This window comes from Eubalaena glacialis, chromosome 3 (genome assembly GCF_028564815.1).
Source record: "Eubalaena glacialis isolate mEubGla1 chromosome 3, mEubGla1.1.hap2.+ XY, whole genome shotgun sequence".
NCBI lineage: Eukaryota > Metazoa > Chordata > Mammalia > Artiodactyla > Balaenidae > Eubalaena > Eubalaena glacialis.
In genome coordinates this window covers 186,822,819-186,846,234 of record NC_083718.1, presented here as the reverse complement: position 1 = coordinate 186,846,234, position 23,416 = coordinate 186,822,819, and the positions used below count along the sequence as shown (strand labels likewise).

The following is a 23,416-nucleotide window of genomic DNA, read 5'->3' as shown; positions in this document are numbered from 1 at the left end:
CACAAAGGGCAGGGGTTTGCCAAGGGGGAGTTTGAGGCAGAGCAGGGCTTGAACCCCAGACTTGTTTCCCTGCCACACACTCCTCCTCCCCGAGCCTCAGTTTCCACATCAGGACAATGGGTTTTATTTTGGTGGGCTGAGTGTTGGAGCACATCAACCGGCTCTAGTGAGCTGAGGCTGGGAGGTGGTGGGGATGACCTCTTCAGAGCCACTGAGCAGGAGACCTGCCAAGAGGAGGGTGTCTGAGCCTCAGAAGACCCCATGTGCCAGGATAAAGCACTCAGCACAGTGCTGCAGCCAGTGGAGTGATTACTATTACTATTATTATTTCCCCATCTACCCTCAGGGTTGTTCTAAGACTTGGATGTGACAGTGTGTGTGAAAGTGCATTGTTCTTTGTGAATCTACAGCACAGTGGAAAAGGTGAGGGGCCCTATTTTACTGTCACTACCAATAATAATGACATTATGAACTTGTACCTTCATGGACTTCCTTCCAAAGGGTATAAATAGGATGGTTAAAATCCATCCACACTGACAGACAACCCTGAGAAATAGGAGATCAGGGAGGACTCTATCTGACCTTCAAGGACCTAGAGAGGTAAAGCCACTTGTCCGTCCTAAGGCTCATGGTCATGGCCCAGATAGACCCACCCACAGGGCCCAGGGAGCCCTCCCTCTCATGCCCCCCAGGTCTCCTGGCCAGAATCCAACGCAAGCTGCCCAGAGCTTTGCTGATTCTTCCAAGGCAGGCCCCCGTGGAGCCCCCAGTCCCTGGGATGAGGGACGAGCCAAGGGCAGACATGGCTGGTTTGGGTCTGATGCTGTCAAATGCACGGTGCCAGCCCCTCAGGACAGAAAGTCGGAGCATTGAAAGGGGCTCAGCCCACAGGAGCTGCCCAGCTTTTCCACTCCCAGTCCCAGATCCTCTGTCCGCAGGCCCTAGACTGGCAGCTGAGCCAGGCCTGCCCACGTTCTGTACTCCCTCCTGAGGCCCAGCAGGTGCCCATGTGAGAGTTGAGCGGGGGTGCCAACTCTGGGGAGCCCCGGGGGGCAGCAGAGGGGCCTCGAGTCAGCTGGTGACCAAGGTCAATAAATCCGACATTTCCCGAGCACCCTCTGAGCCAGGCCCTATGCTGGGCCCCTGGGACTGGAGGTAAACGGCAGGTTGCTGCCCTCAGCGAGCTCATAATTAGTCTAATTGTGGAGGGAGACAGAGGACCAGCCCACTACAACATGGTGCGTTCACCCCAGAGGAGATGGCCAACCATCTGAGGCTGGTCAGGGAAGCTTCCGGAGGAGGTGACCCACTGTGCTGGCCAGAAGGACAAGCGGAGTTACTAAGGGTACGCAGAAGAGAAAGGAGATCTCAGGGAAAGCGGCTTCCTGGTCTATAAAATGAATAACAGCACCCATCTCAAAGGGTGCTGTGTTTTACAAGAAGGAAGGGGAAAGTTCTTTGAAACTGGGAACCACAGGACACATGCGCATACGAGGAAGTATTCTTTAGGCCCTTATATAGGTAGGGGGTCTGAGGTCCCCAGGTTTCTCCATTAGACGGCCCCCAGGCCTGAGTCCCTGGGTACGCCCAGGACCCACATTGCCATGGCTCACGCCATTGTCCACCCGAGGGTCCAGGCCCTGCAGGAGTCCCCTAGGTCACCAGGCCCACCCCGGACCCACACTGGGTACTGGGCAAAAGACAATGTGCACCAAGCCCCCTGTCGACACACTTGTATCTGGGCCCTAAGGTCCTCGCCTAGTCCAGCACCCAGTCCTCCTGGTTCGAGGCCTTTTGCTTCTTGCTAGGTTTCCATCCTTACCTTGATCATCACTCTTGACACGTAGAACAAATTGTGACCTTGAAGGCCCCTCCCAGGTACGATTAGGATCTACCACCTTCCTGTCTTGGTCAACACTGAGGGAAATATTCCTTGTGGTTTGATTCAGACGTCACCATGACAACCATCAGTAGGACCACCACCCTTGATCAACATGATCACCGTCATCGCCATCCTCAGCCCAGGCTCGTTTGCCTCTGTGCCCCTGCCCTGTCAGTTTCCTTTGCTTGGCGTGTTTTTCCCCTTGACACCTCCATGGGGATGACTTGACTCAACAACCAGCCCCCACTCCCAGGAAGCATATCAGCCCCAAGTCTGGGTTGGGATCCCCTTCGCTGCTCCCAGGCCCTGTTCTGCTGCCTTAGATCGGGAACCTCGGCACCCCGTGGTGCCCCTGTCTTACTGCTCTTCTGTCTGCCCCCTCGATGGTGAGCTCCCTGGGGGCAGGGCTGAGCCTTCTGCAGCTTTATGTTCCTGGCGCACAGCCTGGCTCAGAGTTGGAGCTCCAGAAATATTTGTTGAATAGATGAATGCTTGTTAAATAAACAAATGAAATGTTGCAAATCATGAATCAGAGAGCTTTTGGCAGGAAAGAAGAGGGGGAAAAGTTCTCTACTCCTCCAAGGAGGGGAGAAAATGGGGGATCAGACTGTGGAGGGGAATGGGGGTGTTGCTTGGTAAAACTTCCCTGGTGGCGGAAGGCCTGACTCAGATACGCTCTGTCAGCTGAGATGCCCTCTCAGACCATTGCCTCCAGCTGGATGTTTGGGGAAGTGGGGTCAGGGGTTCAACTGCCCACCAGCCTGGCCCTCTCCTTGGAGACCCTCAGCCTGGGGGAAGCGGAGGGGGAGGAGGCAGGCCAGCCCCGCTCGCAGCCACACGCACCGTGGCCTCCACTCGACCCCTTTAAGACAGCCCGGGCGGCCTCCCTTTGCTGGTTGAAACTGTTCAGTTTTCGGACAGGACAGAGGAGGGGGGCGGGGGGGAGGTCACACCTGTTGTGGAACTTGAGAGAAGGCTTATTTATAAATGTTCAGGGCTTGGGATTCTTGCGGAGCTGATGTCCGGAGGGGAAGGTCACCAAAATGCTTGTTTATAAAAGCAACAGCAACTGGGAACACCATAAACGGGCTAAACGATGAAATTAACAAGCTACCCGAGGCGGGGCACGGCGGGGCATGGCGGGGCCTCCACTGGCCGGGCACCACTGCTGGGCAGAGCCCCAGGCCTGCCTCCAAGCCAGGTCCCTCCCCTGCCCCAGCAGCCCTGCCCGCCCCCCAAGGTCCAGCCTCCCTCCATGACACCCCTACCCCACGCCTGCCCTTGACCCGTCCCCACGCAGGGACGCAGAGCCTGTGTGACAGCTCCTCCAGGGCACAGCCCTTGCTAAGCCACTCCATCCAGGGCCGTTCCTTCATCACCCCAAGGTGAGCACTTCTGGGCCCCCCAAACGTGCCACGTTGGTGCCAAGTTGGGAGTGGTGGGGTGTGTGTTTGGTTTTTCTGGCTCTCTGAGGCCGGATGCCACCCTCCAGCCTACCCCGCCCGACCCTACCTAGGGGTGAGCCTGGGGGCCCCCTGGAAGTGGCAGAGGGCAGTCATTTCCCCCATGCTCACCCCCTCCTGGGACTGTCTGTCCAATTCCCGGTTTCAGGAAAGCTGTGTTTTCCTTGGGTGACTGATGGCTGAACAGGTGGCTTCTGGGTTAGAGAGTGTCAAGTGAACAGCGGCCGGGAGAAGTGGCCCTTTTATGGCTCACTTTCGCTGCCCGCCGCTTCTTGGCTGCTGACAGCTCTCTGGCCTCCTCCCCCCGCACCCCGTGAGGGCATGTGTCAGGCTGCCCACCCGTCCTGGTCCTGCAGCCCACCAGCCGAGGCCGACAACACATGGATTCCTCACCGAGGGGGCGTGGGGACAGCTGAGGGGGAACGGAACCCTGCCGTCCTGCACGTCATCACACATTTACACGCGTGCACAGGCCGCACGTGTGATCACAGACACGCAGGAATAGTCCCATGAGGAAGGCACGCGTTCTCTTGGATGCAAAACACCTGCCTCCCCTACCGCTCCATTTTCCATCAAATCCGGCAAGGATCGTCCAAACGACTCCGTGCCTGGCAGCGTGCTCAGACGGTACCAGACCCCTCGTGCACAGGCCCAGACACGCTGGGCCCCACCCTCACTCCATCTCCCAGCCTGCCTTGCGCACACACAGGCTCCCCGCTGGCCTCCCCCTCCTGCTCATTGCCTCGGTTTCCTCAAGCGTATGTCTCTGTCTCTGAGTGACTCCTAGTCTCTCTCTCCTTCCTCCCTGCCATCTCTCAGAGTGTGTCTGTTTCTGTTTCCCTTGTTTTCTCTTTGCTCTCTCTCTTCCTATCCTGTTCTAGATAGATCTGCCTCTTTTTGTCTCTCTCTCTCGCCCTCTCTCCTCTCCCTGTCTCTCCCCACTCCCTCTGGCTCTTTCTCTGGCACAGAACCCCCAGCCTTCCAGCACATCCTCCGGAGTCATCATCATCAGATCTGCGTTCTCCCTCAGCCTCACTACTCAGAATTGCTTTTTTTTGGCCAAGCCACACGACATGCGGGATCTTAGCTCCCTGACCAGGGATCGAACCCACGGCCCCTGCAGTGCAAGCACGGAGTCTTAACCACCAGACCACCAGGGAAGTCCCACTCCTCAGAATTTCTGAGAGGAGCTACACTTCAGCCTGGGCCTCACCATGGGCCCTGTAAGGTGGAGCGGGCAGCTCTCTGGAGTCACTGGTGTCCCCGTGGCCCACAGAGGACCCACAGGCCTCCCCCACCTGGCGGGCGGAGGCTGGCCTGGCTCAGACCCCTCTTGGCTTGGGCTAGGAGTGGGCTACTGGCCTCTCGCCTCTCTTCGGTGCCGGAGTCAGGGACGCCCTGGGTGTGAGATCTGGGTATCTTGGTACCCAGCAGACCATGGCAGTGGGGCAGGGGCCGTGGGAGGGGGCACAGCCAAAGCTTCTTCATCATCATCCTTGGCCACCATAATGAGCCGCCCAGGCGTGCCCAGACCCTGTGAAATCTGCTTAAAATACTGGGCCCTGTCTCTCCCTTCAAGGGCTGCAGCCTCCCTAGGGAAGGGATGTCAGGTCTCTGTTTAGACCTTAAGGAGGGACAGCTGAGCCACCCTGGGGATGCTTTAGCCTCAGGAGCTAGGGAGGTGAGGGGTCTCAGACACCTTGTATGGCCTAAGGCAGTTGGAAGAGCCTGGGAGGGAACACTGGGGGCACCCAACCTGGAAAGGGCCCTCCATCCCACACTCATACCTAGAGGTCATCCCAGCTCTCCACCAGCCCTTCTCGCCAGCTCCTGAATCCACAGGGAAGCAGGAAAGGTCTATTCCAGTGACAGAATGGGGACGGGACCCTGGGTGGGCAGGGCTTGCTCCTGAGGCCAAAGACAGAGGTAAGGTGGGCCCAAAGAGACCGCTCCCCACCCCACGTGAACCCCCTATCCACATACCCTTGGCCTCCCACTTTTTTGCCTGGGCCTCATTCAATTACTCATTCATTTGGCAAATCTTCATTGAGCACCTACTATGTGTCAGGCACTGTTCCAGGTACCCTGATAGACCCACAGTCTAGAGACAGGAACAGACAAGAAGCGAGAAAACAAATATTTAGTTACAGTACATGCTGGAATAAGCTCAGTGAAGGAGGCAAGAGCATGCCACCATGGAGATTAAAAGGGAGGTTCCTCGGAGGGGTGGTGGCAGAGGCCTCTCTGAGGAGGTGACCTTTGAGCCTCAAGACCCTCCTTCCATCCTGGAGGCACCTCTTCTCCAGGTAGGAAGCCAGGATCCCACACTCTACCTCATCACAGACTGTGGGCAGATCCACAGCGGATTAATAGTATAAAAACTTCAGCAATAAGTTAACTTGTTGAGGACCTAGGTGTGCCAAGCCCTCTGCAATTTACCTCTATGTATTATCTCTTTTGATATACAGAACAAGCTAGAGGCAGATACTCATAAAATAAGACTTTTAAAGATGAGAAAACTGAGGCTCAGAGAGGTTAAGTGGCTTGTTTAATGTCACACAGCTTGTGGGAGGCAGAAGCAGGATTTGTGTGACCCCCACCTCCCCCATGTCCATTCTCCCAGATTCTCCTTCTCCTTGGGAGCCATCTCTGGCCCCAGAAAAGAGGGAGCAGGTGGGGCAGGAGGAATTGGGGGAAGAAGAGTGTTCTGCCCCCCTTTGCAGGGCATCGGTCCCCCATCAAGCCCTCTAGACTGGGACGCTAGTCCCTCTCATCTTCTCCTCTACTGTGGACTGTGGGCCCACAGTCCCCCAGATGCTCCCAGCTGGCTCATGACTCCAGCCCCCAACCCCGCCAGGCCCCCCCTCCAACCTTGCAGGCAGGCAGTCTGGGTGGAGTGAGGCCCCATCCCAGTCCCCAGTTGCCATTGTCTTCTCCAGACAACCATTAGCATATGTGCAATGCAATTACCCTTCAGCTCTCCTGGCCCTGGGCTGACGTGGAGGTCCCATCCCCAGTGATTTGGGGGAAAGGGGGGTTATTACAACTCACAAAACCTTAAATTAAGAGTGAATAAGGGAAGCGTCGCATGCCACTTCTGAAAGGCTGCCAGACGGGCTGGGGTGGGTGACGGGTGTATTATATGCCAAGCTGATGGAGGAACTTATGGATGTGGGGATGGTGGAGAGGCAGCGGCTCAGCTGGTGCCCACCCATGGCACAGGCCCAGTGCCCACCCAGAGTCTTGCCTGCTGGGTGTGGACCCCAAATATCCCCTATGGCTGTAGGATTTGCAAAAGGCAAAAGTGGGGCTTGATCTAGATTGTACTGGGGGGGGGGGTGTGATCAGAGTCTTCCTGGGGAAGCTGAAGTAGATCCTGAGGGTTAAAGAGAAGTTAGGCAGGCGAAGTGGGAAGGGCAGTGATCCAGGCAGTGGGCCCGGCTTGTGCCAAGGTCCTGTGGTGGAGGGACCACAGCACATGGCAGGTCAAGAGCCTTTCTAGACCATGGAGATCGGAAATGGAGCTGTAGATGAGGGGGTGACCCTGGGGAAGTCGGCAGGGTCCACTCCCCGATGAGCCTTCTTGGCCAGCGTACGATTTGGGATTTGATGGTAGGCGCCCGGGAGGAGTGTACAATGTAACCATGCTGCTTCGAACAAGGTCTCTCCTGCCATAGCGCAGAGAACAGACTGGAGTTGGCAGGGGGCTTTGGAGACCCTCCAGGAGAGAGACGGTGGCCGCTTGGACTAGAGGGCTGGGGGCGTTGGAGAGAAGGGACCGCACTGAGTGGCATTTGTGGCAGGATGGAGCAGTGGTGGTGATGGCGGGGGGTGAGCATGCTGGAGTTGGAGCGTGTGCAGCCTGGGGAGCCTGGATGCGCAGGCCAGGTGGGGATGCAGGCTGGAGGGTGGAGGGAGAGAACAGGTTTAGGTTTGAGTATAAATGTCACAACCCACCCGAGCCTCAGTTTCCTCCATCTGTCAAGCGCTGCGCGATGCCCGGCTCCCACGCGGGAAAGTTGGAGCAGAGAGAACGAACAGGGGTGGGAGCCCTGGGGTAGGGGTGGGAGGCGTGAGGAGTACAGAAATCACCTGGGAAGCGCGAGGTGTTCTCACTCCACTTGTCCAGGTGGAGGTGATGGAGGGGATGCAGGGGGGGCAGGGGGAGGGCCGAACCCAGAGCTGCAGGGCAGGAGGCTGTGACCCCGTTCTGCCGCTCTCCCGCTGTGTGTCCATGGGCTTGTCCCCTGACCCCCACGAGCTCTCATTTCCTCCAGGGGGGCCCCCTGGCGCTGGTGCCCTTGGAAAAGGGGCAAGGCCCAAGGCCTGTTCCCAGGAAAGGGAGGGCCTCAGCCCAGGCTCAGTGGGGCTCTGGGGAAGGTTGGATTGGACCTGCCCACTCACCGGCTGGGCAGCCAGGAGCCAGGCTTTCTCTGTCTCCATCAGAGCTTGGGGTTGAAGGTGGGGCTCCGGAGGTCCCCTCCCTTCCAATCCCACACCCTCTCCTGTACCTCCGGCAGGGCCCTGCATCTCCCACGGCTCTGGGGTCCTCCCTCCTTACACACACCTCCCAGGCTGGCAATTCCACCGGGAGCCAGGAGAAGCAGCGACTTCAAGGTCAGTGGGGATGAGCTCATGGGCTGTGGAAAGATGGGGCTGAGATACCCCCATCACTCTCACGGGGACGAGGGCCAGAGAGGGCTCCCTCTGAAGCCCTGTGACCCTGGGCTGCAGGGAAGTGGCGGGGAAGCAGGAGAACTCAGCCCCTTCCCCCAGCCAGGAGCCCTGGGCCTCTGCTCGTATATCTGTCCCTGGATAATGTATATCCAGCTTATGGAAAATATTCATAATGCTCCTTACACCAAACTGGCCCCCTTCCATAGTGCGTGATCTAAAATTAAATCCATTTCAAATATACAGTAGATCGAGTCAAGCTAATATAAATGAAACATGATTAATAGGCAGAACGCTGTCTTCCTTCGCAGGGACGAGGCGGCAGGGCTGGGGGCCACTCTACCTCTCCCTCTCCCTCCCCACAGCCCCCAGATCCCCAAAGGCCTCCACGCCCCTGTCCTCATCCCAAACTCCCCTCCCCCTGAACCTGAAATGTGAACCAACCCTGGAATTTGCCCAAACGGTGCCAGGCCATTAGAGCAAAGCGGTTAAGAGAGTGTGGTCTTTGGCGTCAGGACAGAGCCAAGCCCTTGAGCAGGTGACTCCGCCTCTCTGAGCCTCAGTTTCCTCATCTATACAATGGGATATTAACAACCCCTGCCTTGCTGTGTTGTTGTGAGTGGTCAGTGAGATGATAAGCTGGTAAAGCGCAGAAGTAGCCAGCATCCCCGTAAAGACAGCAAGCATCGTTAGGTTGCCCCCAGAGGTCTGCTCTGTTGGCCCCCATGGGAGTCGGGATCTGTACGCCCCACCGGCGGGGTTCTGCCGATCAGCCGGCAGGACAAGGGCCAGCCAGAATTCCTGCCATTGCAGGGATACGCTGGGTGGGTTATTTTTAGTTCGTTGGCAAGTGACTGTTACTGACCAAATGTTCCCACCACTGGGGACAGACTCTGCTAAGAGGGCACTTGTGTGCTGAGCTCAGGGTGGGGAGGGGTGTTTGTGGCCCGTCCCCAGGGGCTCCACGCGTGTCCCCCTTGCACACACATTTGGACACAGTTTCCGTGGCCAGTGGCGGAGAGCGGAAGGGCCTGGGTGGAGCAGGGCAGCACGTATGCCTGGCCTTTCTCTCTTTCTTTTCACTAAGGACGCTCCTCAGCGTGGAACGAGAGGCAATGTCACCCTTGGAGAGGAGTGGAGCTCTCAGCCTGCTGGCCAGCACACCGTATCCGTCCCTCCAGGAAAGACCCGGGTTTCCACGGGCTGAGTGTGTATGTGCACGCGTGTCACCTGCGTGTCTGGTCATCACCTTCTGGGCGGTGTCCTGCTCCAGGTATGGGTGCCCTTTCCTACCTGCCTGGACCCCCACTATCAGTGTTCCTGGGTCTCTCAGACCCACACCACAACCCCCATTGCAGGTGATCTTCTGAACTTCCTTGTGTTCCGAAGGGGAACCCCGCCTTCTGTACAAGCCCCTGCGTCCCGGGGTGTTTTCATCCATCCAACGGGATAGCGGGCCAGTGCTGGTCCTTTCTTTTTCTCCCCGAGGGGTGGGAAGCAGGCAAGCCCTACAGCGTGGGAGGGGGTGCCGCTGACTCTTTCCTTGTCATTGGCCATTTGCTGCCTGCTTCACCAGGCGTGTTTTGAGCATGTTTGCATAAAGTGGATGCAGGCTGCAATTCCGTGATGAATTCTATGAATACTAATCCGCTACTACCCTTGACCTTGGGGTCACCGAAAGATCAAAACCAAACCATTTAATATTTTCCTTTTGCAGATCAATAGAAGCATAAATTCCCCCTCAATGACAAGTATAATTTCAAACAGATCTATAGAAGGCATGCGTGCATTTCCAGCCACAGACACTCGCTGCCTGCCTGGCCTTTTGGGGAGCAGACGAGGAGTTTCTTGCCTTTTCTACCGTTGAATTTCTTTTTGCCTTTTTTTATGGCTCTGAAATGCTATTTTCAGCAGCTGCTGTCATATAAATATCTCTTGTTTTTCTTCTCCTCTTTCCCTCCTGGTGAAAAGGGCAGGGGACCTATTGAAAATTCTGCTTTATCTCTTTCAGTCGGGTTCAAGTACAGGTCGAATAATCGATCCCTCCTCCTTTTCTTTTTTAAGTTTCCTGTCGTTCTTTTGGCCAGATCAGCAGCGGAGAGAAATCAGGAGGGCAGCTCTCTTACGCAGATCCTCTCAGAGGTCTATATTGCTGGGTTTGTGTGCGCGTTTGCGCGTGCACATGTGCGAGCTGCCATTGGGTGTGCGTGGGGGGGTGAGTGTATGAGTGTGTGTGTGTGTGTGTGTGTGTGTGTGTATGTACCTTTGTGTACATGACCATAAAAGCTCATGCTAGTTCAAACTCTCACCCAGAACTTGAGGAGGGAGGAAATAGAAAATCATCAAAGAGAAAAAGTGGAGGGCTGGAGCGGGCATTGTTAACCCTTGCAGCTCCCAGGCAGAGCTGGGTCGGGCCTGGGAATGTCTCCCAGCTGGCTTGCCACGCGTGCGCCTCGTGAAAAAGAGCTTCTGAGTCGTTTTATGAATACAACTCCGAGAAGGGAGAAAAGATGCAAAAAGAAGACGGGGCAAAAACCAGACCAAACCAAAACAAAACTGGAGGCGGAGGGGAAAAAAGCAAAAGAAAAGGAGAATTAAACCATTAATCTGCCCAGATTTTCCACTTCACAGAGTAATCAGTTTGGAAGTGACTGAAATAAAGTGGAAGCCACGACTGCCACCACCTCCTCTCTCCAGTCCACGTTTCTAATTTACAGAAAAATGGGGAGCCAGGAAGGCAGCCTCCCTGCCCCCCCCCACAAAGGCCCCCAGTGTCCCGCTCCAGAGAGGGACGAAGACCCCAGCCCTCAGCCGCAGCTGCCCGGTGCCGTGACACCCGGGCAACGGCTGCCCTGAGCTGGAGGTGCAAAGCCAAGATGATTTAATTTATAGAAAGGACAAGGATGTCGTGTAGCAGATTTAATCATCGGAGAGTTTAAAAAAAAATAAGGACCGGGCTAATGTCGTAATTTACATTTCAGGATAATAAAGAGAGGAAGACAGAAAAGGAAGGGCCCGTAAGCCTGCAAGAGGCAGTCAGGAGGGGAGGCCAACCAGGGGGCTGAGGGAGCCCAATAGATTTGCCTGAAACACCAATAAATTTAAAAACAAACCCAGAAAGCTAAAGACAGCCCCTGGAAAGTGCTGGGAAAATGGACCATCGATTTTAGACTTGATCTGCATTTCGTATTTTAATAATGCTCTCTCTGTCTTTCCTTTTCTCTCTCTCCCTCTCTCCCTCTCTCGCTCTCTCTCTCTTTTGCAAAATATAAAAGCTGATCTGATAAATATTAATTTGAACCATCATAATGTATTTGAAAATTCCAGCTAAAATGTCACCACATGGAACATTAATGTAATATTTCAAGGCCCTGAGAGCAATACTCATATTGATTGCATTTATTTCACTCTAGGGAGGAGAGATAATTCTTCAATGTGGGACACATCTGGGAGCCAAGGAGGCAGGGGCTGAGGGGAGAAACGCGAAATTATACATGGTCATAAAAAATACAAAACAGAAGATCCTCCCCAAACTCTCCCCTCTCCCGTGGCGCCCCACACCCTAACTTGGCTTTTTAATTTCTCAGCGTGGCGTGGGGCACGGAAGGCAGAAGCTCGTGTGCCTCTGGGGCCGGGGTTGCCGAGATTCAGCCTCCTCTCCTTGGGCCTCACCACGTGGGCCCTGCCTCCAGGCATTGGCTGCCTCCCAACATGGGGCATCGGGGCCCAGCTGGGGATGGACAGATAGAGGGACTGGCCCAGCTGGGGCCCCCCCAGAGGTGTGGGGTGAAAGTCTGTAAATGCACAAGGGCTGTGGGGTCCTGGGAGGGGGGCGGAGAGAAAGAGAAGAGGAGAGGAGGGGAAAGGAGGGGAGGGGAGAGGAGGGGGGAAGAGGGAGACAGAGAGAAAGGCAAGAAAGAAGAGAGGAAAGATACCAAAACAGAGAAAGAGGAAAGAGGGAAGGAGGGAGACAGAGAGGTGTGAGTGAGAAAGGAGGGAGAGAGGGGAGAGGAGACAAGGAAGGGAGGAAAGGAGGGGAAGAGTGAGTGGGGCGGGGAGGGGGCGAGGGGAGGCGGAGGGGGGCGCCGGCCGACTGGAGTCCCAGTTCCTCTCACTGTCATCAAGGATATTGATGTGCTCAGGTGTCAACCAGTCTTTGCACAAGTGAAAGGAAATCCGATGCTGGTGATGACCCGGAGCCCACGCCCTCCAGGCCCCCTGCCGGCCTGGAGCAGAGACCTGGGAGGCCTGGGGGGAGGGGTGTGGAGTGGTGAGACCCCCATACAGGGCTGAGATGCCAAGGCTCCGTGACTCTAAGCTTCCCCAGTCCAGGCCCCGCGCCGGGGTAGGGAGGGCACCCCTGGAACCCGCTCCCTTCAACACCCATGCCCACGGCTCCAGGGCTGGCTGCCTGGCCTCCTGCCTCCCCCTGGGCTGGTACCTGCAGCCCAGATGCAGGCTGAGCAGGGGTGCCCCCCTGACTGAGCCCTCAGCCGGAACTGGAGCCTCACCTTCCTCCTTGCTTCTTGGAGTGTGTGGGGGGTTGACCCTTATAGCACCCCGAGAAGGCCAGGGGCGGGGCAAGGAGAGGCCCCGGAGGCCCAGGGACTGGCCAAGGTCAGGCGCCTCCTTGCCGTTCTTCAGATCTCTGCACAAATGTCACCTTCTCACAGAAGCCCTCCCTGGCCACCTAGACAGCCACTGACACACACTCCGTATCACGCCTGCGTGTTTTAAGCAGAGCACTTGTCAGTAACTGGGATTATCTTAATTTGCGTTTACGTGCTTTTTATCTCTCTTCCCCCGACTTGGAGATTACGTTTTTAAGGATAGGGACCTTGCCTGCCCCGTTCACCTTTATATCCCCTACACCAGGCACAGAGCAGATGCTCCTAGGCGTTAGTTGACTTGATGGAAGGATGGATGGACGGTCGGAGGGACGGACGCTAAAGGCTCTGCCCTTACGCTCACCACCCCCTCCCTGCCTGAGCCCCCTTTGAGCCGTGTGACCCAGCATCGCCCCCACCCCCCGGACCCCTCCCAGCCCCAGCGCCCGCTGCCTGCCGCCAAAGCTGCGCACTCCCGCCTCCCCTGAGCCGTCACTCGCGGAGCTGCCACAATATTGTGAAGGCTACGCGCTCCCGCTCCTCCGCGAAGCCCGCAGCCTGCGCCGGGGAAGCGAGGGAGGCGGCGGGCGGGCGGCTCGGCGATGAATAATGCATGACCAAGGCGCCCCCTACCGGCGGCCGCGGGCTCCGCGGGGACACGGCCCCGCCGCGCCCCGGACCTCGCCGGGACCAGGTGGACGCGGCAGATCTCACTTCCCCGCCCAGGGCATCCAGGGAGGGAACGTCCACTCCCTGTCCTCCTTCCGGGATCCAGCCGCCTAGTCCTCATCCTCTCCAGGGCACCCTCCCTCTCTCCCTCCCTCCCTCCATGTCTGGGGAGCAGCTTCCACCCACCCCAAGACTGAGGGCCTCTTTTGGGGGCGTTTGGGGCGGTCGGGGAGGCTGCACAGAGCCTGGGGCAGGCCTGCGTGGTCTCTTAGGGATCCGATCCCCGGGTGGAGGTGGGATGGAGAAGCCCACTCCCTCTCACCCCAGGGCTTCTGCACCCGGATTTGGGCTGGGCCGGGAGTGCAGCCTCAGGAAAGACCAGCTGGAAGGCAAGGGAGAGCAGAGAACGCGGCTTAATCTGCTTATAAAAATTAGTGCAAATTATTTGGTGACATTTTGGTCTCTATAGCTCATGGTAAATATCTAAATATATAATTATCTGATTAAGTTAATGTTATCAAAAAATTAATGCCAACACTATCACAAGTGTTTCCAAGTTTCTGTAGAACATTTAGAACATTGAGATGCTTTTTTTTTTTTAAGTTGAAATACAGGAAAGCCCACTATGTATATGTGGGCGTCTGTCATTTTAGAATAAGGGTCCTGGAAGTGTCTTCCTGGGAACCTCTTTTTGGGGAGGAATGGACCTTCTTGGCTGCCCTCCACCTGGAGATGCCAGGTGGCAGAGGGCACAGGTCAAGGGTGATAATCAGGAGCAGGTCCCCACCAGGCCTGGAGTGTCCCCCAATGGCTGCGATCTCTGGGGTTCCACCACCACGACTGCCTGTTCCCCAGGCCCACTGTGTCCTAACAGGCAGGTAATGAGAAGGGAGCCAGAGGTCTCTGCTGAGCTTGAGCGGCTGTTTTACTCCCAGTCGTGCAAGCCCCTGGGGAGCAGGGCCTCACAGCCTCTCCTCCTTGAGAACAGACTCTGTTGACACCCCCTCACCCCCAGTCATTCCTCCTGTCGCCTGACCCATTGCCCAGCCTTAATAAGCCAGAAATGAGGGGCGACCATTCCAGAGGCCGGGACCTTGGGCATCTGGGAAGTGTCTCCAGCCCATCTGTTGAGCACCTGCTGAAAGGCTGGCACGTGTTAGAATCTCTAGTCCCAGCAACGCCCTGGGAACTTGGACTCTGAGCCCCATCTTACAGATGAGGAAACCGAGGCTCAGAGAGGTACAGTCATGGGCCCAAGATCACACAGCTCAGATCTGAACCCAGGCTTACGCTCTTCAGAGCCTGAGGCAGGGATGAGCCAAGAGGCCTGGAGCTGGGAGGAGGAACTCCAGCCTCTTCCCAGACAGTCCTCTTGTTTCCTGGACCCCACCCCCAGGAGATCTGACTTGAATCCTGAGCTGGACCCCAGCCCTCCTTGTGGAATCTTGGGGCAGCACTTGGTCTGGTTCACTACAAATGGGTTGCAAGCTTAAGTGCCCCAGGGTTGGCAGGTATAACCACACACAGGAAATATATGGTCCTCCAATAGTTTCCCAAATAGTTCTGACTCTTAAGAAAACGACAGTTCAGGGCGATGAAACCTGACAACCTGTTAGCAACCTTCACCCTGGAATCTTGCTCCTTCAAGTGAGGCCCGGGTTCCAGCCCCTGTCTCCCTTTGCTTTGCTCTGTTGCCTCAACCAAACAAGTCTGACCTCTCTGAGCCTCTGTTTCTTCAACTGTAGACTGGGAATAAAAGCAGTACCCATATCACAGGGGGCTGCATGGGCCAGGCGAGTGGAGGGATGTGCAGGGCTTTGTAGGGCAACCCAGGGTCCTCCCAGGATAATTCTTGTTAGTAAGTTGGGGTCCTCGTTTGGTGGCTCTTTTAGTTTGGGTCTCCCCAAAGGCAGACCAGGGATCTGCAGACCCTGCAGACCCACCTGAAATATGTCAGAGGACTGATGGTCTCTGCCATCAGTGCCATTTGAGAGGGATCTCCAAGGAGAACGGGGCGGGGCAGGGTGGGGGTGAGAAGACGAGGAAAATGTGTCAATGAGCAGTTGCCACTGTAAGCAGCCAGGGCTCAAGACTCCTGCAGAGACTAGAGCACAGCTCAGAACTGTCCCAAGGTGAGAGTGTTGGGGCGGAGGGGGCAGGGTGCGATTTATCCACCAACTCCCATCTGTCACTGGTTCATTGGTTGAATGAGAGTCACAGGGGGCCAAGCTTGCTCCTCCGGCCAGAGAGATGTCCTTGGGGTACTCAAGTCGGAGCGATGGGGGCTGTTGGTAGAAGCTGCAGGTGCCCTCTGGGGCAGGTGGAAGGACAAGGCAGGGCCCAGTGCCCACCCCAGTTCCCTTCCTTTTGCCTGCTACACTTGTCAGCATCAGTGCCCACTCTAGGCCACAACCGGGCTCAGGAGTCAGAGATGGGCCAGACTCAGCCCCAGCCTTGTCAAGGGGGAGGAAGGAAGCTCACTTTTCCACAGAATGAGTGCTGAGAGAGAGGTAGGTCTCCTGGCCTTTTTAGGAGCCCAGAGACTGGGTATTCAAATTAGCCTGGGGCTGAGAAGGCTTCCTGGAGGAGGGGCCGTTTTTCTAGCAGAATCTCGAGCCAGAAACTCAATTCTCTGTCCTGGGGCCTAGAGGGACCTCACCCCCCCACTGTCCAAACTTCCTTCTGGCCGTGGTAACTTAATATTGAATGGCTGGGCGGGGCTGGCAGCTCTGCGCCGTCCATCATCCTGGACTCCAGGCCATCTGTCCTCCAAACCAGACTTTGTCCTGCCCCTGGCACTGTGGGGGGGGGGGGTGGGCAGCAGGCAGTGAGGAGAAAGGGTAGTTCTGGGCCTAGGACCTGAGGGACTGCCAGAGGTTAGCCAGCAAGAAGTTCCCAAAGCTTCCAGAATGACTGGAGAGCTTGCTTTAAATTTGGATACAGGTTTAATTCAGACCTTCCGACTCGAGAGTATCCGGCGAGGATTTGAGCTTCTGCATTTTTAAGCACGCACCCCAGGGTCTCCTCATGCTGCCAGTGGACTTGGGTTGGGGACCCACCTCCTGTTCTGTGCTGAGCTAGTGGTCACCTCCCCCCACGAGAGACTTCCTGTGGCTGTGAGCTCCTGGGAGCATCCCTCCCGCCATGGTCATCATCCCCATCACCTAAATCATCCCCCCACGACCTGGATCTGTGTTGCCAAGGAGAGGGGGTGAGAAAGAGGAGACGGTCTCCCCAGGGATGTCCTCTCTACCTCTGCAAGCTCCACCCTGCAGAGACCCCCCCCACCTCTGTTCCCTGGAGAGCGCGGGGGAGCATGGGGGCTCCTCTGTGGCTGAATCGGTGACCTCCCATTCATTCATATGCATGGATCAAATTTTGGAAATGCAATTAATTACCTGTTGTTGTGTCTGCTTTAATTATTGTTGTGTTTTCTATACACTTCACACAATTTAATAAACAGTTGGGGAAACAAGATCTTCATGGCGGCCAGGGCTCGGGAGAAGCTGGGCTCTGTCCCCAGCCCTGGGAAGCACTTTCCACCTGTCATTCATGGTCACATCCATTCATTCTTCCACGCGTTTGTTCATTCATTCTCCAGTCAGTTTGTCATTGATTCATTCACTCAGTCCCTCATGCATTCGGATACTCATTTACTCATTCATTCATTCATTTATCAAGTGAATATGTATTAGCAAAGCCATGTGACAGCCTCCAGGAGAGAGGCCAGGAAGGTCATGGTAAATAAAACAAGAAGGTACCTGCCTTTTAAGAGCTGGCAATCTGGTGGGAGAGACAGACGATAAGTACATGCGATGAATACAAATAGAGCCAGGATGACCAGGGAGGACTTCTTGGAGGAGGCAACATTTAAACCCACTCCCTGTTTCATTCATTTGTTTATTCATCCATTTGGGCAGAGCAGGCTCTATTCCTGGAGAGAACAAGAGATAGAAGGCCCAGTTCTGAACCAAGACCTAGGGGGAGAGACAACTGGCGGCCGAATTATTACAACACAGTGGGAAACATGGTGGTAGATGTAGGAACCAAGTGGGAGCGTGGAAGCTGGAGAAACAGCCAGGGAGGTTTTCTCCTTGAGAGGAGGCATGGAGCGGGTCTTCCAGGACCCAGAGAAGGTGAGTCATCTGAGCCTCCAGGGGACAGGCTCAGGGGCCATGCACAGCTCCTCTGAAGGGATGGACCAGCAAGTCCCCGTTACAAGTGCTGCGCACGGTGGTGGTGGCATGGAGAAAGAGGAGGAGGAGGGGGTCTGGTGACTAAGACCTCCTGGTTCCCAGCCCCCCCAGGGCTTGGAGTCAGAGGGGACTGGATAAGGCTGGGTCTTGGTGAAGGAACAGAAGTTTATCAGCCAGAGAAGGACACTCCAAGAGTACCCCGCACGTGCAGAGACCTAGGGGCAGGAGGGAGCTGGCATGGAGTGGGGAAGCCTGGCTTCATGGCAGAAGATGGAGCCTTAGGCCCAGGAAGTAGGAGACAGGTGACTGGATCACAGGGGCTACGGGGGCAGCACAGAGGAGCCCGAGCGAAATCCTGGAAGTAATCAGCAGTCATGGACCGTCTGCAGGCTGGGGAGGGGACTGTCAGAGCTGAGTATCTGTGCTTGTTTACAAACATCTTCCAGGGACTTCCCTGACGGTCCAGTGGTTAAGACTCCGTGCTCCCAGTGCAGGGGGCCTGGCTTCCATCCCTGGTCGGGGAACTAGATCCCGAATGCCACAACTAAGACCCAGCGCAGTCAAATAAGTAAATATTTTTTTAAAAAATAAATATCCTAACAGACTTTTAAAAAAACATAAAAACAAACAAATGTGTTCCAATGCCTGCTCAGGGCCGGGGATACGGCAATAAGCAAGACATGGCCTCCGGCCGTGGAGAGCCAGTGACTCTGGTGGTAAAAGCGCCATCAGGGTGACCATGCTAGGTACCCAGGAGCCCAGAAGAACGGGTTAGGCTCAGGAAGGAAAAATTAAAAGCCAGTAACACCTAGTATTTATCAAGCCCTTCCTCCATGCCAGGTGCCTCCCATTTGTTATTCCATTAATAATAATAATAGTAGGAGCAGGGCAGCAGTAATAAGTAACACTTATTTTGTGCCAGCTTCTTTCTGTTCTCTGTGCTTTTACCCATATTAATTCCTTTAATCTTCACGACAACCCTGGGAGGTGGATATTATGATCAATGTCCCCATTTGACAGATAAGGACACGGAGGCTCAGAAGCTGAGTGACTTCTCCAAGGAATAAGTGGCTGAGCCAGGCTATGAACTCAGACCCTCCCGCTTCCCCAGTCCATGCTGGCCTCTTCCTGCCCTGCCCCCCACTCCATCAAGGGATGGGCTGGGGGCTGAGGGGGCGGGGGCACTGCTGGCAATGAGCCGATGGCCTTGTCCTCTCTCTTCAGGCAGCCTCGGGCTGCTGCATTCTCCTGCCGACTGAGGCTGGTGTTTTATGAACCCAGAACCGCAGCAAGATTCTCCTATTAATTTATTGGTATTGCTAATTAAACATCATATTCGCAAAAGTAAATTTCCTAATGGCCTCCCTTCCATTTCCGAAGTTTCCCAAAAGAGATTTCTTGTTATGGTTGTCAATTGAAATCAATTAAATCTCACCGGATGGGTGGGCTGTGGCTGGCTCAGGGGTCACCGAGGGGCTCTGGGGCCTCTGGACAGGGTCTAGCGGGGGTCCTTGTTGACCACAGAAGAGGAATGGGATCAGGGAACTCTGGGGAGAAAGAGGCAGAGTAGGCCCAGCCCCAAGCTCTTGGGTGTCAGCTGCCTTCTCTCTGACCTCCCCTAGTTAGGGATGGGCTTCCCTCTGGCCCTTGATGTGGTTGCTGGCTGGGCCTGTAGCTGTTTGCAAGGCTACGTCAGGGAGGCCAGGACTAGGATGAGGAGTGAGGAGGGAGGTGGAGGGAAGAGAGAATCTAATAGGAGGATCCAGGAATGAGTGAATGCCAGTGCTTGGAGGAAACTTAGAGATTTTTCCAGTCAAACCCCTCATTTGAAAAATGGGGAAACTGAGGCACCAGGGAGGAAGTGACATGCTCAAGGCCACAGAGTCAATATGTGGAGAAGTTGGGACTTAAACAGAGATCTGCCTGTAATCCCTTTGAGAACTTGATGAGCTATGTGCCCTCACTCCAGAAAAATGTGCACAGGGATCACATAATTGCAGGGACCTCGCTCTGTACCATGGCAATCCCCGACCCCAGTCAGTCATCGTGTAGTGCTTAAAAGCAATGGCTCTTGGATCACAAGTTACCGCTTTTGAATCCCATATCCAGCAAGCTCTCTGCCTCTCTGGACCTCAGTCTTCCTGTCTGTAAAATGGAACGGCAGTCTCTCCCTCCCAGGGCTGATGGGAGGGTTATCTGACAAAGCATGTGAGTGCCCAATACCAGGATGGGCCTCATCATGTCAGAGCCCAGTGTGGAGAGGGCTCTGGCTAGTGCCGGCCTGGGCTGCAGGTGGACCCAGGGAGGTTGGGAGAGGGTGAGCCCATGCAGGCCGAGGCTTGGCTTCACGTTTGGAATGATGGTCACCATCTACTCAGCGCTGAGACATCTCATGTGTCATCTCTGTAATTCTCCCAGCTGATGAGGAGGTGCTGTCTTTGCCTCCTTCACAGATGGGGAAACTGAGGCTAGGGAAGTCCAGGATTTGCCTGGCCTGGGGTTCCCTGGGGGAAGGTCTCTCTGACTCCAGAGTCTGAGTTGGTAACTGCTCTGCCTTTGCTGAGAATGAAATGGAAGGACTAAGAGTGGACCAGCCACCAGGACTTTGAGTCTCTGCTTTGCAGCTCCTTTGCTGGGGGGGCTTGAGCATGACCCCTGCACAATCAGGGCCCAGGACCCACCTGAAATATGTCAGAGAGGACTGATGGTCTCTGCAGGCCAGTCTAAGACACCAGGGTGCACACAATGGTCAGCACTGCCCTTTCCACTCCTGCAGCTACAGACCTAGCGTCCCCTCCCGACACCCCTAAGCACAGTCTCTGGGGAGACAGGCAGAAAAGGGAACCTGTGGAGGAAACTGAGTCAAAGGGCCAAGGCATTGGCAAGGACCCGGAGGATGCGGAAGACCCCTTCCCTTGCCTTTGGGGAGTGGGACCGGCGGGGAAGGAGATAAGTGAGGGACGTCTCCCAGATGCCAGGAAGCATCCACCTCGCCCCAGCTCTCTGTGGCATACGTGGCTTTTGTGTGTCATTATCTTTAGGGGACCAGTGGGTAATCTGAGTGTTTTGGTTGCTGCTTGGGAATCTCCATTAGGGAAAGTTTTAAAAATACACTCTATTGTTGTTTATTATTAATGGTAATGACACAGGGAGCGAGGCGGCTCATCAGCTCCCTACTGTCCCCGGCTTCTAATGTGCTGCGTGGAACAGTCACTACCCAGGGCCTTGCGTGAGCGTGAGCTGGGCTCAGGGCACGGGACTGGGGTCCAGACATTAAAAAAAAATTTTTTTTTGCTTTTTCCACCCCCCCGGAGCCGGGCTGGTTCTGCGGCTCAGTGGCGGCTAGGGCCTCTGTTCTACAGGATGGGGTTTGTTAAAGTTGTCAAGAATAAGGCCTACTTCAAGAGATACCAAGTGAAATTTAGAAGACGGCGAGAGGGCAAAACTGACTACTATGCTCGGAAACGATTGGTAATCCAAGGTAAACATAAGTACAACACACCCAAATACAGAATGACAGTTCATGTAACTAACAGAGATATCATTTGTCCGATCGCTTATGCCCGTGTAGAAGGAGATACGATAGTTTGTGCAGCCTGTGCTCACGAACTCCCGAAGTATGGTGTGAAGGTTGGCCTGACAAATTATGTTGCAGCTTATTGTACTGGCCCACTGCTGGCACGCAGGCTTCTTAATAGGTTTGGTATGGACAAAATTTATGAAGGCCAAGTCGAGGTGACTGGAGATGAATACAACGTGGAAAGCATTGATGGTCAACCTGGTGCCTTCACCTGTTACTTGGATGCAGGGCTTGCCAGGAGTACTACTGGGAATAAAGTTTTTGGGGCCCTGAAGGGAGCTGTCGGTGGAGGCTTGTCTATCCCTCACAGTACCAAACGGTTCCCTGGTTATGATTCAGAAAGCAAAGAATTTAATGCTGAGGGACACCGAAAGGACATCATGGGGCAGAACGTTGCAGATTATATGCGTTACCTGATTGAAGAAGATGAAGATGCTTACAAAAAACAATTCTCTCAATACATAAAGAACAACGTAACTCCAGACATGATGGAGGAGATGTATAAGAAAGCTCATGCTGCAATATGAGAGAATCCAGTGTACGAGAAGAAGCCTAAGGAAGAAGTTAAAAAGAAGAGGTGGAACCATCCCGAAATGTCACTTGCCCAGAAGAAAGATCGGGTAGCTCAGAAGAAGGCGAGCTTCCTTAGAGCTCAGGAACGGGCTGCTGAGAGTTAATAAACCAAACCACAATTTCTACGAAGATTTTTCAGATAAAGACAGTAATAACCTTATTGAACAAGTAAAAAAAAAAAAAAGTGGGCTTCCCTGGTGGCGCAGTGGTTGAGAATCTGCCTGCCAATGCAGGAGACACGGGTTCGAGCCCTGGTCTGGGAGGATCCCACATGCCGCGGAGCAACTGGGCCCGTGAGCCACAACTACTGAGCCTGCGCGTCTGGAGCCTGTGCTCCGCAACAAGAGAGGCCGCGACAGTGAGAGGCCCGCGCGCCGCGATGAAGAGTGGCCCCTGCTCGCCGCAACTAGAGAAAGCCCTCGCACAGAAACGAAGATCCAACACAGCCAAAAATAAATAAATAAATAAAGGAGTTCCTTTTAAAAAAAAAAAAAGTTTTTTTTAATGTGCTAAAATACACAGAACATAAAATTTAACATTGTAGGCCTTTTAAAGTATGCAATTCAGTGGCATTAAGTACATTTTATGTAGCTGTCTAGTTCCAGAACTTTCTCATCACCCCAAAATGAAACCTCATACCCATTGAGCAGTCACTCCTCATTTTCCCATCCCCCTGGCAACCACAAATCTGCCTTCTGTCTCTATAGATTTGCCTTTTCTGGATTTGCCGATTCTGTACCCATTAAACATCAAATCCCCATTTCCCCCTCCCCCCAGCCCCTGGTAACCTCTCGTCCACTTTTGTGTCTATGAATTTGTCTATTCCAGGTACCTCATATAAATGGAACTATGCACCATCTGGCCTTTTGTGTCTGCCTTCTTTCCCATAGCATCATGTTTTCAAGGTTCATCTATGTTGCGGCATGTACCAGTGCTTCATTCCATGTTATGGCAGAATAATATTCCACTGTGTGGATAGACCACATTTTGTTTACCCATCATTCATTGATGGACATTTGGGTTGTTGCCACCTTTTAGCTACCGTGAATAACGTCCAGATTCTGAGCACACAGTTATCTGCGTTCTGAGTAGGGAGATGTCTCGATTCTCGTGCACAGATGTCCGGATAGCAAATAAAAGTTCATCCTTTTGTACTGTACATGAGCGTGTCCAAGCTTCAAACCCCCAGCTCAGGGGCCCGAAGGACCACTTTGGTGCTCTCATTAGGAAGGTGGGCTCCCATAGGGCCCAGGCCCCCAGGGAAATTATCCACAGCTTGAAAGAGTGCAGGTTCCTTGAGGTGGGGAAAAGAGGGGCAGGCGGTACCCCTTGGACATGTGACCCTGTGGGATGGTGGGGGCTGGATGAGATGACCTTCTGAGGACCCTTGTAGGCTAGCACACAGAAAGAAGTCTCTGCCCACTTGGCAGACCTTGCAGCCTAGAGCATAGAACATGAAATGTCAGAGATGGACAAGGTCTTGCTGTTGTCCAGTTCAAGTGCCCCACCCTGGGCATTTTAGAGATGGGGAAACTGAAGTCAGAGAAGAGACCTCTTCATTGTGTCGCCAACACTTTCATAGCTCCCGTTGACTGGCACTTCCCAGCATAAGTTCCCTTAAACCATACACTTTAAGGGGTGTTCTAATGTCATTCTCATTTTACAGATGGGAACTTGAAGGCTCATGGAAGTGAACCCCTGTCTGAAATGTAGGGAAGGGACAGAAGTTCTCAGGTGTCCCCAGAGGAAACCAGAGGTTTTCCAGCTAAACT

General features: G+C 54.6%; 1 pseudogene; it reads left to right on the top strand.

Annotated features, from left to right (window-relative positions):
• Positions 1–20,794: 20,794 nt before the first annotated feature.
• LOC133088954 (large ribosomal subunit protein uL18-like) lies at positions 20,795–21,784 on the top strand (annotated as a pseudogene).
• The last annotated feature ends 1,632 nt before the right edge of the window (positions 21,785–23,416 follow it).